This window comes from Schistocerca serialis, chromosome 3 (genome assembly GCF_023864345.2).
Source record: "Schistocerca serialis cubense isolate TAMUIC-IGC-003099 chromosome 3, iqSchSeri2.2, whole genome shotgun sequence".
NCBI lineage: Eukaryota > Metazoa > Arthropoda > Insecta > Orthoptera > Acrididae > Schistocerca > Schistocerca serialis.
In genome coordinates, this window is record NC_064640.1 from 967,337,787 (window position 1) to 967,355,327 (window position 17,541).

Genomic DNA, 17,541 nt, shown 5'->3' on the forward strand with positions numbered 1-17,541 from the left:
CGATGTATCTGGTATGTGTTCTGTATTTCTTAGCTGTCGATATCTGCGTGATGCGCCACGGCAGCGCTTCTGCTTTTACTAAGTGACTGTATGTCTTCTGTTTTACAGATGTCTGACTGTGTGTTATGTTGAAATGTTTAATGATATAGTCATTCATTCACAAGCTAATAACGTTTTATTAATGACCTGTTCAGCATTTGTGCAGTTCTGTTCCTAATACTCTGTGCGTATTTCCCGAAAATTACATACAGCAGGCAGTTAGAGAACCAACTCGCCTTAGACCTCCAAGCAACAAAAGGACCTCAAGTTTACACGATCTTCCTAATTCGAGGCACTAGCAGAGACAACATCCGCACAGATATGTAGTACTCTCGTTTTTCAGTATTTTACGTATCTGTTCATGTTTTACGTATATGTTTATATATACTATAATTTGCGTTCTTTACAATTTCTCGTGTCTTTCCAAAATTTTAAGTTGTGTCCCACTGCCCTCGGCGTCACGTCAACATCGCGTCGCATGAACGTTATAATGCTGCTCTCAGCCAAACACAATACATCAATATGTGCCCAAAAGTATCGGAATATTATGTATCACATCTAATCCACCATCAAATTACTGGATTGTGTGTATGTCGTCACAGTGCATGAGTTACAAAGGAACACATATCCCCCATTGGTAGAAATAATGACGTCTGGACTTTATAATGACATCACAGCAAAAACCTTAAGCACTGCTACTTTACTGATTTACAATCAAACATAGCATATATATAAGATATACCACACCCGATAAAGCCTTGCCAAGCCATCTCTACATTACTCATTTTGTAATGTAATATTTCATGTTATAGAAATGGCATGCTGTTAATAATAATTATATAATAAGAATAATAATGTAACAGCAAAATTTTGTTGTTTCCAACCAAAGATACTGTGTGTATAAGAAATAGCACCGCGTTACAAAATGCTCACACCTAAAGAGGTGACCAGTATCTACAGCAAAAGGTATCACGCCTTTGGGTTAGGCAACATCTCTAAGGTCTGTGTGCGGTACAGCTACGACATCGAACATCATGTTAGCAATTACCGAGAAATTTTAATATCATTTTAGGGCAATTGTATCTGACCTGACTGCTGTTGGAAACAGTACTATTACGATGGCGGGCAGAGCCATCAAGCCCACGGCAAGCAGATCTCGAAAATATACGGACTGTATTGGAAATAGGCACCAGGCTTCAACATCCTTTCGTTCTCTCTGGACGACTGGGAATGATGTTTTCAAAACTGGCGTCTATGTGTGGACGACATCTTTCTCGGTCAGGCAGAGCTCTCAGGTAGAAGGAAAAGCCGAGTGAAAGCCATAAATTATTGCGTTATTACGTGAGCGTATTTGACGTGTACTAGTAAATCACTACAGCGCCCATCGCATTGTAAGCATAATGTAGAGTTTCTATCAAACGAAAGGGGAGGACAAATTATAATCAATTGTAGAGAAAAAATCGCGATGGAAATGAGATACAGCAAAATGTCTCAGATAAAAGTTGTAGGTGGCAAAGTGGGTCACGAATTGCTGCTACTGGCCGTTAGCTTCAACGTGAATTTCATGGTGTTTTGGAACTTAAGAGTGATTTCATTTAAAATAGGGACCCTAATATTTGATTTAAGATAGGAAAGGGACGGCAAATTTCACGTATAAAATTATGCATGACTCACGATCATGGCTAGTTCAATGAAGGTCAAATAAGCAAATTTCGTTTTACTTCAACAGAGGCGGGATAAAGCCTGGAAATGCAGGATGACTGTATAGTGGGCCAGTGGATCGATAACGATCATATGCCAAGAGGTATGAGGAACTGCAATGAAAGGCACCATTGCACAGACTACGTCCTTGGAGAAGAAGTACATAAATATTGAATACTGATCGCCGGCTGTAGCTGCCGCGCGATTCTAGGCGCTATATTCTGAATCCGCGGGACTGCTACGGTCGCAGGTTCGAATAATGCCTCGGGCATGGATGTGTGTGATGTCCTTAGGTTTGTTAGGTTTAAGTAGTTCTAAGTTGTAAGGGACTGATGACCACAAAAGATAAGTCCCATAGTGCTCAGAGCCATTTGAACCTTTTTCTTGTTGTTGGAAAATTGATCCAAAAGTTTACTCATCAGTAAACAAATCTTCGAGAATGCTTGGAATATCACAGTCATCAGTTAGACCTATTAATGTCAAATCTCCGTAGGAAAACAAGTCGACAATTAAGACTGACGAGACAATTATAAAAGCTTTAAAAGATCCCCAAATTCGCGACAACTTAAAATCATTTCTTACTTGTGTGGCCTCCAAAGCGAAGTAATAGTCAAGGAGGAAACGAGACACACGTTTGAAATTATGTAATTACCTAAACGTAATTTAAGGTACGACATATTCATCTCCAAGGTTTTAAATACTGTAAATTAATTTAATGCCGGACGGGAAGAGTCTACCTGTTAGTTAAATCACTCATCCAGTTTAAGAAATATTCGCTAACTAAGACCGACATGAGTTTCTCAAAGGCAGTGCGTTTTCTAGGGAATCATTGAGACATTCCAACAGAGAGAGAATTGTACTCAAAACCAGTGTCGATCGACGCTGAATACAAAATTGTTACAGCCGAAACTCAGCAAACAACATGCAGCTAAGCTCATATATTCTCCCTCTCACAAATGCTACTTGTTTTTACAAATGTAATACATCTATTAAATATTTCTTTATTCATGCTGCCAGGTGGTTCAGTCATTCACATATGAGGTTGCTGTTTTTGTAGTTCTTGATGCCGTTGGCTGGACCGTACATTAATATTATGAGACCAAGTTCCCGCGTGAAGTAAAATGTCTTCAATTAACTGTTCACTTGGTTCACACTCCACAGGGATCACGAATCCTGTTCTAATTCCATCACAAACTCAAATCGACGAATGTGGATTGGCTTACATGTTCAGAGGAATAAACTCAGAGGTAACCCGATAATACGTGAGCAGTGAAGGTCAACACCACTTAGTATAGACCACTCTCGATACAACTGCAGTTGTGCATGCATTGAAACAGTAATAATTTAACATGCTGCACATATAAAATTATTATAGTGCTACTGAAGCACACTTTAATGTGACTGACAGAGCTCACGAGGAATGCTCACTCGCGAAATGGTGCCACCGATCCTGTTTCTGTTACGCTAAAATAATTCAGTACTTAATAAATACTTTCGCCTTACCAGGACGTAGCTAGCCTCCTTTCTGCTCTTGAGTATGACGTATGACTTCCTTCGACACACGCATGTACACACATGATCACATGAATCAGGCAAAGATGTAGTTTCGTAGTAATATTTATGAAGCTATTTAGATAGATAAAAAATGTCTCTGTTTGAACGACGCAAGTGCTGCGTGTCGACACAGCTTGCTTTATTTTTCATACGGAGTGTCAAGAATATATAAATCTATAAATTAATACAAATTATTTCGAAAATAAAATTAATTATTGGTAAATATGATTTCAAATGACTGTCAAGATGAATTTTGCAACATGGAATGTTTATCGAAAATTTATGGCTGCAGACTATAAAATTGTGTAGTTAAATTCAGTTTTGATCATACAATTTGGAATGTAGTGATAAAATAAAGGAATTTTTCGATACAATCTTATATATTAAAATTGCTTATGTCAGCTGATGGCAATAGTAGTGATTAATTTACACATAGTTCTGAAATAAGTGTGAGTTCACTACTTCCTTTAAATAGTGAGATAAATCATTTGGATGCGATAAAATTGTGCGTCTTAGGGATAATCTAATTTATTTGAATTTATTTTTATTATTCTGATACAACTTATCATGTTTCATTATTTTTCACTGTCATTTACCTCTACGTGAGATCTGCTACGTAACGTTTCCTCGAATGTAAATAGTCACAGATGTGGCCAAGGTAATGGCTTCCAGTAGAGAAACGTAGTTGCACCCTCAATTGTGTTGCCTCTTTTACAGCCGCTGAATATTGCGGGAACCATAACAAAACAGATGTCCACAGGAAGACGATAAGTTGACGATGAGTCGTATCGAAAAGGAATAAATTAAATTAGAATAGATGTATGTGGTGAAATTGCGCACATACGGAATATCGTCTCAGTTATGGCGTCGGTTACGTAGTTTCATCGCAGAGAGGTCACAGTTCATAGTCACTGACGGAAAATCATCGAGTAAAGGAGAAGTGGTAGCTTTGCACTGCCTCAGTAGTATCTTATCTATATGAACGATTTAGGAAACAATCTTACAGGCGTCTTAGCTTGTTTGCAGATGATGCTGCTGCTTATCATTTTCTAAACTCATCAGAAGTTGAAAAGAAATTGCAAAACGATTTGGAAAGGGTTTCTGAAAAGTGCGAAAATCGGAAATTGAAAAGATAAGGTCATCCACTTGAGTGCTCAAAGTATTAAGTTACTGTTCGGTTGCACGATAAATCAGTCGAACCTAAAGGTACATTTTGCTACATACCTAGGAATTCCAATTACGAACTATTTAAATTGGAAAGAACACATACGATAGATTACGTTTTATTGCGCGAACTCTTAGCAAATGTAACAGATGTACTAAACTGACTGCCTAAACTACTCTTGTTCGTCCCTTTTTGGAATACTGCACCACTGTCTGGTATTCTTACCAGATAGACTTAACAGATTGCAACGAGAAAGTCAACAGAAGAGCAGCACCTTTAGTATCATTGAGAAATAGGGGAGCCAGTGTCACAGAGATGATACAGGATTTGGGATGGACACCGTTAAAACACAGGCGTTTATTTGTAGCGACGGATTATAGTTACGAAAAATCACTCACCAACATTCTCCTCTTAGTGAGGAAATATTTTGATGACGCTGGTATACATAATGAGAAACAATAATCTTAGCTTATCAGATTCAGAAATCAGAATAAAATTAGCAACCACAACGCAGCCACACTTTGAATGCTCATGTCGAACACGGGATAAATTAGTTGACGTTTGTAAGCAGATGTAAATTGCCTAGACTACTGTGCAATGGTAGGCCTAGGCACTCTGGAAAGGGTAGACAGAGACCACGGAGAACTCATGGTGTTATACCGATCTCTCTAATAACAAGTACGAGGTCCTGTAAGTACCGGGTGATCAAAAAGTCAGTATCAATTTGAATACGTGATAAACCACGGAATAATGTATACAGAGAGGTAAAAATTGACGCACATGCTAGGAATGTGTTTATTATTCCAAATAAATGTTCGACAGATGGCGCTGGACAGCAAAACTGCTACCGTGATGGGTGAGAGGCACGCCGATTTGTTACACAATCGTATCATCCCCAGCCGGGCTGATAAACACCTGCTGGCGGTACGATCCCATATTGTTAGACGCGTGAAAGACCTCATGCGCGCGTCGTTTGGTGATGATCGTGTGCTCAGCCACCACTTTCGTCATGCTTGGCGTCCCAGGTCCCCAGACCTCAGTCTGGGCGATTATTGGCTTTTGGGTTACCTGAAGTCGCAAGTGTATCGTGATCAACCGACATCTCTAGGGATGCCGAAAGACAACATCCAACGCCAATGCCTCACCACAACTCCGAACATGCTTTAGAGTGCTGTTCACAACTTTATTCCTCGACTACAGCTATATTTGAGGAATGATGGTGCACATATTGAATATTTGCTGTAAAGAACACCATCTTTGCATTGTCTTACATTGTTATGCTAATTATTGCAATTCTGATCAAATGAAACCCTATCTGTCGGACGTTTTTTGAACTTTTGTATCTTTTTTTGGTTCTAATAAAACACCATGTCATTCCAAGCATGTGTGTCAATGTAGACCTCTGTATCTACATTATTCCGTCATTTATTCAGTTTTCAAATTTATGCTGACTTTTTAAACACACGGTACAGTATTAGGAACAGAAATTTGGTTGAAACCGGAGGAAAACAGCAACTAAATCCTGAATACAGATTGCAATGTTCATCATAAGGATAGGACAGAGGCTAAAGGGACCGTCTAAATATTGTTATAAACAATTCGGTAATATCTGGCGAAGTTTTTACTAATTCCGAATGTGTATCAATCTCCAATCTGCATGAAATTTATGATCAAAGATTGGTTACAATGGTAATCGGATGCTTTTATAAAGATCTACATCAGGAAATGTACAGGTTGAGTGAATTGCAGAATTTCGTGAATATGATTCCGGATCAAGCTGTAGTGACAGGGGGTGAAGACGACTTGCAAGGAATATTGTAAGAGCGTCATGTGATAAAAACAAGTGCCACTTGCCGATAGAATTTTGTTTCGTGGTGCTGTTATCACTTTGCAACCGTCAGTTTGTCTATGACATGTATGCAATTATCATATCTTCAGTTCGTCAGTATAGTCAGTACCTGGTATGTGTTCTGTATTTCTTAACTGTCTATATTTGCGTGATGCGCCACGGGAGCGCTTCTGCTTTTACTAAGTGACTATATGTCTTCTGTTTTACAGATGTCTGACTGTGTGTAATATAGAAATTCTCAATGTTAAAGTCATTCATTCACCAGCTAGTAACGTTTTATTAAAGACCTGTTCAACATCAGTGCAGTACTGTTCCAAATATTCTGAGCGTATTGCCCGAAAATTACATACAGCAGACAGTTAGAGAACCAACTCGCCTTAGACCTCCAAGCAACAAAAGGACCTCAATGGCTTCAGTTGGGGTTTGTGCAGCGAAGAACTCAGAACTACTAACACCTAACCTAAACTAAGGACATCACAAACATCCATGCCCGAGGCAGGATTCGAACATGCGACCGTATCGGTCGCGCGGTTCCAGGCTGATGCGCGTAGAACCTCTCGGCCGCCGCACGGCGACGTGTAAGGGCTTACCAATAAATTTCTTCAGCGTACTCGCATTACTAAACACGAAAATTTGAGGACACATTATTCTACTACGGTTTAGTCAACGACAGTTATCAACACCCACTTGTCGTGGACGACAAACGATATGTTAACCAACTCATTCCATCTCAAAGTAAAGTTCATTCAGCGATTTACCTACAATAAATTAGTCATAAACAAAAAACTTAAGTGTCAGCTGTTTACCAGAATGGTCATGTCATTTAAGGAACTGTGAGGGTTGTGTCGTGTGGAATATCAAAATGCAAATAAAATATTTGATGAGTGGGAGATGCAAAAGTCTTAATCCACGCGCTTAGTCATGGAATTTCGACATAGTATGAAATATGCAGCATTCTCCACAGAAGTGATGACGAACGCCATGTACTGTGACAAGAGGGTGGCGTGAACCAGAGATTGAGAAGACAAGCTGAACAAGATTCTATAATACCACTGTAAGTTCCAAAACTGTTGGGTCACCGGACTCACGCAAAATTGTAACCGGAAACTTCAAAGAGAAACAACTCGCTAAAATGCATGTCCCTCATTCACACTGTCATGATTCGAGATGATTTTAATCGTAAAGATATGGATAGCAATAATTAAACATTTGTGGAAGTTGGTCACGGTAAAACACCACTCACAAAATTGCTAAACGCCTTTTCTAAAAAGTACAGAGTTTACATAGTAAGTCTACTTGTGATGATAATTTCTTGGATCTAGTGACAATAAATCGATAGACTGTGGATGTTCATACTCAAAATGGTATCAGTGACTTTGAGGCGGTTCTTAGAGAGATTAGCCAGGAAAACAACACGGTTGCGGAAACTGGTCGCAATCTCTTCATTACTTCAAGAGCATTTGGCATAGCTGTTAAAACATGTATCCTGCTGTGAGATGAGATTTTCAACGCCATTACGGGAGGGGATTGTGTTACTAATCGTACCACTATTGTAATAATGCGTATCCCTCACCGTGAAAAGGAAATCGGTGGCCACGAATTTCTTTGTTCAGTGCTCCAATAACATGGAAATCGCATGGGGAGGGATCGTGATCGTATGGAGAGTGTGTAAGGGCTTCCAGGAAACTTCAGCAGCTTATTCAAAAATGCTTAGCAGTATGTGGACGGGCATTTAGTTGCGAAAGTTATTTCGATTGAAGCGAAGAAGTTCTTTCTGAGCCCTTGCACATCCCCCATAAAGACCCGAAATGTCCCCATCCGGTTTACATAATTTTGGACCCCTCAACGAAGATATTCGTGGCCGTAGATTTGCTCCACACATATAGATGCAGGCCTGGGTAAAGTCGTGATTAGTTATGCCAATCTGTTCAAATTTTTATTACGAGGCAAGTGGTAAATGAGATTGGCCGTTGAAACAGAGCAACGGCAGTTTAATGATGGCGGAGGGTAGAATTGGTTCCTTAGTGAAAAAAGTGGTTATTTGCTTAAACGAGGTAATGTTCTGGGAAGTAAATAGTTGTAATGTGTAACATGAAGAAGAGAAATGCAGTACTTGTGTTAGTAGCCTATGAGTGAGTGTGTGGCTGCAAGTCGCTGGATGAACCTGCTGATTTTACTTTCAGATGGAATGCGGGTTTAAAATGTCGTTCGTCGTACATGACAAGTGCTTGTCGATTAGTGCCGTTGGCTACACCGTAGGAGAATACTACGTCATTAAATTGCCGTGTGAAACAGTAGGACTTCATTTTACAGTGCACTTGGTTCACACGCCTCAGGAGTCACGAACCCTTTATCTTATTCCATCACAAACTCGGAACGTCAAATGATGGAACGGCTTACGTAGGAGGCAGCAGTAATTACTATGTACGAAAGCAGAGTCATGTTCAGAGAACTGAATTCACGGACAAACCGACAAGACCTGAACAATGAACGTCAACACCACTGAGAACAGACACTTCTCAACACAACAAAAGTGGTGCTTACCTTATTACCTTACAATAGTAAAGTATTACTGGAACACTGGCTGTAGTCGTGATGACTGGGTGTTGTGTGATGTCCTTAGGTTAGTTAAGTTTAAGTAGTTCTACGTTCTAGGGGACTGAAGACCATAGATGTTAAGTCCCATAGTGCTCAGAGCAATTTGAACCACTGGCTGTAGAACTTCTGAAGCACTTTAATATTACTGGATAGAGGACACTGTCAATGAACTCTAATAAAATGCCTGCAACAACCGCGCTAGTGTTTCGCCAAAACAATTCGTTAGCAAACAAACAGTTTGGCCTTACCTAGACGTGGCTAACTTTCCTGGTGCTCGTGACTATGGCATAGGACTAGATAACCCAACAATTTGTACACATAATCATAGAAAGCAGGTGCAGATACAGATTCGTATTAGTACCTAGCTAGCTATTTAGATAGATAAATAACATCTCTGTTCCGACGACTGAAGTACTCTGCGTCAACACCATTCGCTCATTTTCCTTAAGGAGAGTTAAAAATTCACAAATTAATACAAATTATTGTAAAACATGAAGCACTACGATTTCAAATTACGATCAGAATGATAATTGCGACATGAAAAATTTATCGAAAATTTAAGACTGTAGAATATGGAACCATGTTAGTCAGTTCACTTTTGATAATACAATTTGATGTGAAGAGATAAAATAAACGAATTTTATAACAACAAATTTAAATTTCCAAATTACTTATGACAGCCGATATAAACACTAAAGATTCATTTTACATTTTGGTCTCAGGTAAGAACGATTTCATTCCTTAATTTAAATAGTGAGATAAAGCATCTGACTGCGAGAAAATTAAGCGACAGACTGAAAAATCGAATATATTTCAGTTTATTGTTGTTAATCTGATATGATTTATTCAGTTTCATTACTCTTCATTGTTATTTAGCTCTACGTGAAGTCTGCCTGACTCGAAAGTTATTACCCACTGATGTGTCGAAGAGAATCACGTCCAGTTGTTGATGCTCCCTCACATGAGAAGTATCTTCAGCAGCAGCAGAATAACGCAGGTAACATAGTAAATCACAATTACATGGGAGGACGATAAGCTGAAGATAGTTGTCATCGAAAACGAGCAAATTAATTCAGAGAAATGCCATTAATTCATACTGTTGCTGTTGTGCAACGTCTAGAGCTGTAAAGATCGCTGATAAGAATTGTAGTCCAGTCGACCTAATGCTTTATTCGTTAAAATGACGAGTATATCATTCTCGTACACTTCCCCAGTTGCTTCAACGTATATTCTCGTTTTCTGAGATCGATTCGTCTCTTCTCACACTTTAGATGTCCGGAACCTTGGACGCAAGAAACAGAGGATTATGGAGACGATGTTCTGCTGCATCTTCAGTTCCTGAATCTTATCTCTTACATCTGCATTCTATTTTTGTGTTTTATTCGCTTCAGATAACTTCGAAGATATCATGTCTTCCTTTAACATTTGCTGTTCCACTGCAACGATGCTGCTATAATAAGTACCTGGAAACTTCTGTGCTTCACCCGTCTCGGCAGGCGCAGTGCTTCCATGGTCAACGTCCAGCAGTTTTCTTCTATCCAGGCGAGTATATGTAGCTATCGGGCACATTTTCGGCGACGAATATCTTCTTTCAGAGCCAAGAAAATATGGATATCGGAAGGCCAGACGTTGGGGCTGTAATGGGTATGTGTAATGTCTTACCAAGAAACTTCATCAGTTTACTCGAAATAACCATCCCAACGTTATGCTCATCGACATATAATTACGCTTGTTCTGAATATGCTGCAAACGTTCCGCTGGAAGCCCTTACACATTCGCCATTCTATCCCGATCTCTCCCAACTTGATTTCCGTCTTTTTGAAGTACTGAATTAAGACATTCGTGGCCATCGGTTTGCTTCTGACGTAGAGGATCAGGTTTGGTATAACGTGTCTCCACTGGCTCCCACTTATATAACCGCCTCAAGGTCAGTGATACGACTCTGAGTATATATATCCTCATACAGTTCTAGTCAGTTTATTGCAGTTAGATCGAATAAATTTCCATCACGAGTTTGCATCCGAACTAACTAGGTACTTTTAGAAAAGGCATTTACCAATGTTCAGCAAGGTGCCTCACCATGACCAACACTTATGAATGTTTATTTATTCCAATCGATACAGCTATGATTAAAATCTTCTCGAAACAGGGCAGTATGAGTGGAGAACATACACTTTAGCGAGATGAGTCTGGCTTTAAAGTTTTCGGTTACATATGGGCGTGAGTCAGGTGGGCAGTAAATGTATCCAGTTATAAGACTTTTCACATATTGATATTGAGTCTTGCGTAAGTATTTGGGCATGCCGCTTCAATTTGTGTCCTAGCGAGATCTGGGTATGTTGGGCCTTGCGATAAACAGACTAATTCCACTTATCACACGCTTATGCTTCCGATTTATACTTAAAATTACAACAAAAATTATCACCGCTGACAATTTCTATTTTTACCTACATTTCTGTACCATGTATCGTGTGTACTCCACACTTTTTCACGAATTCTGCCCATCCTTGTACGATACTGTGAATGCTTCGGTAGCTGATCAGGGTGAAGTTGATGGACTGTCGTCTAGGCTAAAAACGCCTCATGAGTATCCCACACACCATCAGCTTGATGGATCAGATCTCGGTTTGTAGTGCGCAACTGTCCCATTTACGGTGGCCATACAGCGCTAATCTATTAAGCCCCAGCTCCGTCCAGCTTGTCACACAATCTTCAAAGCCTCTGGTTCACACCGCCCACTCGCCTCACAACAAGGGGTCTTCGATCAGTTCTGAGGAGAAAGCTGCATATTGCAAGTTTCGTTGAATCTCAGTGAGCAAGGGCGAGGATTTTAACTTCTGCAGCGGCCGTTCATCAAATTCTTTTTTTCCAGTTTCATGTCTCTCGTCAACTCTGTTCATAAGCTTCTTGCGAATTTTGCTAGTATTACCGCTTTCACTTGTGCTTGCTGCTTATGATTCAGTCAGTGTCTGCAAGTTGCCGAAGTAAGCTGATGAATTTTACTTTCAGCTGGAATGCGAGATTAAAATGTTGTCTGTCGTACGTGAGAAGTGCTTATCGATAAGCGCTGTTGGCTAAACCGTGGGAGGATACTATGTCATCAAATTTACGTGTGAGGTTATAGGACATCATTTCACCCTTTACTTGGTTAACACTCCACAGCTGTAACTAATCATATTCTGATTCCACCACAAACTCAAAACGACATATACGGAATTTCTGACGTAGGAGGCCGAAGTAATTGGTATGTATCAATGCAGAAACATGTTCAGAAGAGTTGACTCAGAGGCGAGCTGACAAGATGTGAACAGTAAATGTGAACACTAATGAGTACAGACATTTCTCAACACAATAAAAGTGGTGCACACCTTAATATCTTACAACTGTTATAAATTATTACAATGTTGGAACACATAACATGGACTAAAATATTAATACAAGAACACTAGGTGTAATGGTTCCTCAAGAAGGGCACCAGCCTTTTCTGTAGTTACATTGGCAACAGACTCAATGATTGACAGATCTGGCGTTTTAAGACCATCTAAAACAACCTTGCTGTCCTGGTAGTGCAAACGGCGGAAATCGAGGGATAATTACTGCTGTAATTTTCCTGAGGGGTCGCCGCTCTACTGTATGGTTAAATGATGATGGCGTCCTCTTGGGATAAACATTCCGGAGGTGTCAGGAAGCCCATTATAAAAGAATTTATGTGGAGTATAGCCATGCATGGAAGTGAAACTTGCACGATAAACCGTGTACACAAGACTCGAAGAGAAGCTTTTGACACATCGTGGTACAGAAGAAAGCCGAACATTCGATGGGTAGATCACCTAACAAATGAGGAGGTACTGAATAGAATTGGGGAAAAGAGAAATTTGTGATACAACCTGGGTAAAAGAATGGATTCGTTGGTAGGACACACTCTGAGGCATCAAGGAGTCACCAATTTAGTAATGGAGGGGAGCGTTCGGGGTTTAAGTCGTCAAGGGAGACGAAGATATGAATACAGTAAGCAGATTCATAATAAAATAAGTAACAGCAATTAATCGGAGATCAACAGGATTGTGCAGGATAGAGTAGCATAGAGAGCATACGTCTTCATTCCGCACACTGATATGCACACATAAGCACATAAAGTAAGTACAGATACAGTAGAATCGTAATATTATTTAGAAGGATAAATAATTTCTCTGTTTCGACAAATGAAGTGCTGAGTGTCAAGACAGTTTGCTTAATTTTTTACAAGGAGAGTTACGAATGTATGAATTAATAGGAATTACCGAAAATTATTGAACATGCTGCATTAAAAGATCAGTGAGACTCAAACCTGAGACTTGAAATGTTTATCGAAATTATATGGCTGTAGAGTATGAAATCATGTTAGTTAAATTCCAGTTTTGATAATACAACTAACCGAGAAGTGACAAAATAAGCAGTCTTTACAAAACAAATGTAAATACCGAAATTGCTTACGGCAGCTGATGAAATATGTAATGATTTATTTACATTTTGGTCTCACGAAAGCTTGAGTTCATTGCTTTATTTAAATAGGGGTGACTACGTATAAATTACGCGACCTTGTGAAAAGTCCAATATATTTTGTGTTTATTGCCCTTGTCCTGAGGTAACTTAGTCAGCTTCGTTATTCTTCATTGTCATTTATCTCTACGTGTAGTCTGCTACATATTGTTTAGCACGAATGGAAATAGCCATCTATGTGTCGAAAATAATGGCTGTTAGTAGGGAAAAGTATTAGCTCCCACACCTGAGATGTATCTCCTGCAGCAGCTGGATATCGCAGGAACCATAGTAAATCGTATGTCCACGGGAGGACAATAATTTGAAGATGGGTCATAACGAAAACGAAAAATTTAATTCACTAAGATTCTATCGATTCTTACTGCTGCTCATGTGAACCGTCTTGCTTCGGAAAGTCCGCTGATAACAATTGTACTTCAGTTACCTCCTGTTTCGATAGTCTAAATAACCATGGCCCCAAAATGCCCGTCCAAATATTGCTAAGCTTCTTTTGAGTTCGCTGCAGAAGTTTCGTTAGAAATCCTTGCACAACCTGCAAAAGACCTCTATCTCTCCCCATGTGATTTCCTTGATTTTGAAGGATTGAAGGTGGACATTGGTGGCCATGGATTTGCTCCGAACGAAGAGGAGCACAATTTGGTACAGTCACAATGCAATAGGCAACCGCAAACATTGTTCCATAATGGCTATGACAGTCTTGTCTCACAGCAGCATAGATGATGTTACAGTTATGGCATTTCCTCTTGAAATATTAAACAGTTTGCTTACGTTTTTTTTAACTGTATCGGTTTAATGGGCTGCCTCTTATACAACCGCAATAAAATCACTGATAACATTTTGAGTATGAACGTCCTCATGCAGGTCTAGTCCATTAACTGCCATCAGATTGAATATATTTCCTTTACGAGTTGGATTCCGAACTATCTAGGGTACGTACTTTTTAGAAAAGGTGTACAGAAATGTTCAGCAAGAGTGTCTTACCGTGACCAACACTTACGAAAGTACAATTATTGCCAACTACACCTGTACGATTAAAATCTTCTCTACTCATTGTGGAATGGCTGAGTACATGCGTATTGGTTACATGAGTTTTTCTTTAAAGTTTTCCTTTAACTCTGGGCGTGGGTTCGGTTGTCAGTAAGTAGATCCAGTTATAACATTACGCTCAGCCTTGATTCTGTGTTTTTCCCGAATAATCTCTCATGTAGCTTCATTTTTTATGAAAGTGATTCCAAGTTTTTTCTCTGTTGCGACCAATACTCTACTTCCATTTCACAGACGAATATGCTTTCAATATTCGCTTTCATTTGCCACAAAATCTGTCAGCCCAGTCAGTTTCGATTGGTACCTAAATTTCTGTATCTTGTATCGTGTGAACACCATATCTTCTTACGAGTGCTTTCAGTCATTGTGCGTTGCTTCGGGAGCGAGTCAGGGTGATGTGAATGGACTGTAGGCAAGGCTAAGAAACTCTACTGAGCCCGTCAGGAAAGTTAAGCTTCAAATATGAAAGATTTTTTAAGTTCTCATATTGCTTTAAAATTCTGTTTTCTTGCTCTACGTTTCTCCAGAAGAACACGTCTATAAATTTGAAAGCAAGAAACAGATATATGAACGCTGCTTCAGAATAATAATGCCCACAGATAAACATTTTCCAAATGGGAAGCAAAAACAGGTTATCGCACGTGGCACCACTTCAAAAAAATCGGAATTTCAAAGCTTGCACTTATTTGTAGTAACTCCTCTGGACGTTGCTTCAGAACAAGAATTTTTCCGGACAATCAGTGCTGCAATTGCAACCAAAACCATATCTAGAGCCAGCCCTCACATTTTGGAGGAATAACCAAAAATGATACTCATTCAGATTAGCTTCAGTTGCTCTGAATTGCAATGCCGGCAAATAAATGATACTTAACTAAGAGGTCACAAAAGTACAGCATTTAATGTAGCAGTTAAACGGAAAAGGTATTTTAGGAAACAAAAATCATGGTTTGGAGTATTCCAAATAGGCTACTATCTGAATCATATCATATCCGAAAAGTAAGTGGGAGATATCATGTGCTTGCGTTGAATTTACATAGATTACTCTTTCACTGACGTGAGTAAATTATCAACGTAAGAGCATGCAGGAAGGACCACGTGCAGGTTTTCAATACTCTTTCCTTCTTTTCGATTTTTTCCTTTGTGTTTGGCTTGATCTTATTAATAACGTACCTCTCCTTCACTGTATTGTCTATTTGGTTTGTTTCTTTAAATTTTTTACATTTTTTCACATTTTGACCATTTTCATCATTTGTATGCTTATAATGATACATATCTCACTGGAATCATCTTATGTTTAATGTCAAACGAGAAGTGAGGCTTTTCCCGTTTATGCCTTTTATGCCTTAGAAGAACTACGCAAATGTGTTTAAGGTAAATTAAAGGACTCACTTCAGTTGCTGTATTACAACCTACAATTAATGTTACTATTATCATTTACTTACATCGTAATTGCAAATTTCTGTATTTTTTTGTTTATTGGTAACGTTTTCTGAAAGCCGCATCGTTTCCGTAATGCGTCAGTTTTAGTAAAACAAGAATGGCTGCGTCATGTTGGTGTAATACTGTATTTACGTCCTGACGTAAAGACAAAAGAATGGATCTATCACGTGATGTTCATTTATACGTGTTGATTTCACAATGTGAAATTAAAACAATTCCCCACCAAATTTTATAATGGTGATATAACGCCCTATTTACCTTACATTACCGTCTCAACAATGCCTAACTATACCTACCAAAGTGTACGTACATACGCTGAGAGTCATACTTGCTACGCAAGTGAGTAATTTCATTAAGCCAGTATTGCATGGAATCTGTGTTTTGAGATTCACTCAACATTTGAAAGACGCGCAGTCTGGAAACTGGGGTTTCTGTGACGATTTGATAAAGATAGATGTGCGAATTGAGTTTCTCCTGTTAGTTTCTTCAATCTTTTTACTAATGAACCTGTTCCATCTATACACATTTATTGTGAATACTTTACGAACACAGCAAATTGTTCTTGCGTACAATAATGACGAGCTATTGATGAAGACCGATCGAGTGAATTTCACCGTCGTGAAGTTCAATCTTCATGACCATGAGATTTTCAATCGGATTGAATCCAGTCAATCCAAAAATTGCATTTTGGAGCTCTTTCTTTGTCTGCTTGAAACTCAATTTGTTGGTAACTGCGGAAGCTCAGTGTCTCCAAATTTTGTTAGTTGACTTTCCTCGATTCGGGGCCAGGTGCCAGATAAAATATTGCGGGCTACCATTTCTGTTGGAACATGAGTAATTGGATGATAGTACTATACTTGAAGTCACCGAACGCTTGTTATGGCTGAAATTACTCATAGAAGCATCAAAGTTCTATCGCGTCGTCTTACAATCTGCAGGATACATTCTCGTCTATTTGTCTTCGTAGCCTGCAGAGCTTGTGAAATGTTCGATTGAATACGTTGGGTGCAGATACAAGGAACATTGCGAAATGTTGGAATGAACTGCTAACAGTGCTAACTAGCAGGATACCCAATGGGAACAAACTAGACATACCTGTAAACTTAGAAACATATGCTCAGCACTTTCTTACAGGAATTTCATTTTCTAAAGTGATAAGTGGAAAGAAATGTCACCACTCATCTGCAGCGTTTGTGATGCTTTAAAATACTATTTTGTAAGAATACAGAGGATGACGGAAACTTTAAAACGATCACAAAAATGTTATTACCTACAGGGGAGCAAACTTCAACATAGATTCCATATTATTAGTATATTTATTAACTATTCAAAAATGTCGTTCTGGAGACTGTTGAGAACTAGAGTAAGTCACAACAAATTTAGAAACTATAATTCTGCATATAAAGATAAGCTAATAGGAAAATTGGTATGGTTTCCACTTCAATATTGTTTACTTGTCGGCAGTATTTGACCAGAGGATACTATGTTCAAAACAACTACAGAAACACACAGCTAGGAAAAATGGACCAAAGTGTAAAAAGGGCAGCTGATAAAAACGTGGTTTAATTTCTATTTCAGTACTATTTCTATGTCGGGATAGTACTTATGGAGC